The sequence below is a fragment of the Myotis lucifugus genome, unplaced genomic scaffold, assembly GCF_000147115.1.
Source record: "Myotis lucifugus unplaced genomic scaffold, Myoluc2.0 scaffold_19, whole genome shotgun sequence".
Taxonomy (NCBI): Eukaryota; Metazoa; Chordata; class Mammalia; order Chiroptera; family Vespertilionidae; genus Myotis; species Myotis lucifugus.
In genome coordinates, this window is record NW_005871067.1 from 5,439,054 (window position 1) to 5,442,258 (window position 3,205).

Genomic DNA, 3,205 nt, shown 5'->3' on the forward strand with positions numbered 1-3,205 from the left:
TATATATATATATAATCACATGCTACTTTATTGTAAATTCTTAATTTATGTTAATGCTTTATTATTACTAAAATGTTTATTGATTTTTTTTAGAGAGGGAGAGGGAAACATCAATGTGAAAAATATCGATTGGTTGTCTCCCATATGCGCCCTAATCAGGGATCGAACCTGTAACCTAGGTATGTGCCCTGACCAGGAATTGGACTCACAACCTTTTGGTGTATGGAACGAACTTCCAACCGAGCCACACCAGCCAGGGCTGCTTTATGTTATTTTAAAAAATATGTATAGTTTATTTTGTTCATTAGATTCCACATGAGTGAGATCATGTGATACTTATCTTTCTCTGACTGACTTATTTCACTTAGCGTAATACTCTCCAGGTCCCTCCATGCTGTCTCAAAGGGTAAGAGATCCTTCTTTTTTACAGTTGCATAGTATTCTATTGTGTAAATGTACCACAGCTTTTTTATCCACTAATCTACTGATAGGCACTTGGGCTGAAGAATAGCTTCCAGATCTTAGCTATTGTAAATAGCACTATTATAAACATAGGGGTGCATATATTCTAATGGGTGTTTCAGGATTCTTAGGATATATTCCTAGAAGTGGGATCACTGGGCCAAATGGCAATTCCATTTTTAATTTTTTTTAAAAAAAATATCTTTATTGATTTCAGAAAGGAAGGGAGAGGGAGAGATAGAAACATCAATGATGAGAGAGAATCATTGATTGGCTGCCTCCTTCAAGTCCCACACTGGGGATGAAGCCTGCAACTGGGCATGTGCCCTGACTGGGAATTGAACCACGATCTCCTGGTTCATAGGTTGACGCTGAACCATGAAGCCACGCTGGCTGGGCCCATTTTTAATTTTTTTGAGGAAACTCCATACTGTTTTCCATTGTGGTTGCACCAGTCTGCATTCCCAACAAAATAAACTGATGAACAAAATAGATCCAGAGACATGGAAACATGCAACAGACTGAAGAATCTCAGAGGAAAGGGGGTGGGGGGAGTGGGCAGGAAGATTAACTAAATAACTTATATGCATTTTTGCATTACCCATGGACACAGACAATAATGTAGTGAAGGCCTGGGGAGGCGGTGGAGGGGTGGAGGGCATCAATGGGGAGAAAAAGGGAACATCTATAATACTTTCAAAAATAAAAATAAATTTAAAAATATGTGTAAAACTGCGTGTAAAACTGCGAATTTCATTTCGGAGAAAAAAAGGGCACCATAAAATGTATTTTAAAAAATGGCTGGTGGTGGAGGGAAGGATATTGTGTCTCACTTGGTTGGCCTTTGACATTTCTAAATACTTTTTCTCAACCTATTACCCATTGGTTAACCTTGTCTATATTATACAATGTTGTTGTTTTTGTGTGAAAAAAATAGCTTCATTAATCTCGGCTGGCTTGACTCAGTGGTTGAGTATTGACCTATGAACCAGGAGGTCATGGTTCAGTTCCCGATCAGGGCACATGCCTGGAATGCAGGCTCCATCCCCAGTGTGGGGCATGCAGGAGGCAGCCAATCAATGAGTCTCTCTCATCATTGATGTTTCTATCTCTCCCTCTCACTTCCTCTCTGAAATCAATAAAAATAGATTTTAAAAAATAGCTTCATCTACACTAATAAAAGAGAAAAATGGTAATTGGCGTACGACCGCTGCCCTTCCCATTGGCTAATCAGCGTATCCTTATGCAAATTAACTGTCAGCCAAGATGGCGGCCAGCAGCCAGGCAGTTGGAAGCGAACATGAGGCTTGCTTGCTCCAGTGACTGCAGACTCCAACGTTCCCCGCCTGACTTGCCGGCCTCTGAGCTGGCAGTTTGAAACATTCTAACAAATATAGCCGGCTGGGATCTCAGAGCTGAAGTTATACATTGTTTCGATTATAGAACTGCAAACAAACCAGCAGCAGAAGCCTCAGAGCTAGAGCCAGAGCTAAAGCTGGCCCAGAAGAAAAAAAGGAGTGGTTGGGAGCTTCCCACCAGCCTGAAAGCAGTCAAAACCGCCAGCCTGAAAGCAGCCCTCAGCCCCTCACCCAGACTGGCCAGGCACCCCAGTGGGGACCCCCACCCTGATCCAGGACACCCTTCAGGGCAAACCAGCCGGCCCCCAGGCCTCTATCCTATATAGTAAAAGGGTAATATGCCTCCCAGCACCGGGATCAGCGGAGCCGCAAGGCCTCCTGGCACCAGATCAGCATGACAGGGTGCAGCGCCCAAACCCCCTGATCGCTCTGCGGCTCTGTGTATGACAGGGTGTGGCATCCCAACCCCCTGATCAGCCCTGCTCTGTGTGTGACAGGGGGTGGCACCCCAACCCCCCCCCCCCACGGGCCCTGCTCTGTGTGTGACGGGGTAGAGCCATAACCTCCCCATCGGCCCTGCCCTGAGTGTGACAGTGGCATCGCCCCAACCCCCTGATCCGCCCTGCTGTGTGTGTGACAGGGGGCGGTGCCCTAACTCCCCTATCGGCCCTACTCTGTGAGTGACAGGGGGGAGCTCCCCAACCCCCTGATGGGCCCTGCTCTGTACGTGACGGGGGGGGGGGGGGAGGGGGCACTCGCCCAACCCCCTGATTGGCCCTGCTCTGTGTGTGACAGGGGGGCAGCACCCCCACCCCCCTGATTGGCCCTGCTCTGTGCATCACAGGGGGGTGGCGCCGCAAACTCCCCATTGACCCTGCCTTGAGTGTGATAGGGGGGTGGTGCCCCAACCCCCCCAATCAACCCCCCCCTGAGTGTGACTGAGGGTGGCATCGCAACCTCCCAATCCACCCTGCTCTGAGCATGACAGGGGGCGGCGCCCCAACTCCCCAATTAGCCCTGCTCTGAGCCCGACCAGGGGCTGCACCTAGGGATTGGGCCTGCCCTCTGCCACCCGGGAGCAGGCCTAAGTCAGCAGATCGTTATCTCCGAGGGGTCCCAGACTGTGAGAGGGCACAGGCCGGGCTGAGGGACCCCCCCCCCCGAGTGCACAAATTTTTGTGCACCGGGCCTCTAGTTTAAATATATAAAAGCCTTGTAGTTAAAAAATAAAATTTCAATAAGTGTTATTGCTTAACTTTTAAAAATTTACACAATCAGAAATATATTAACACAAAAAGACCCATAGGTAACCAACATTCACAGATATGTGTACACTTAAACATTTATTATATCTATTTGAACACGTGTATATTTTAAGGAATCTT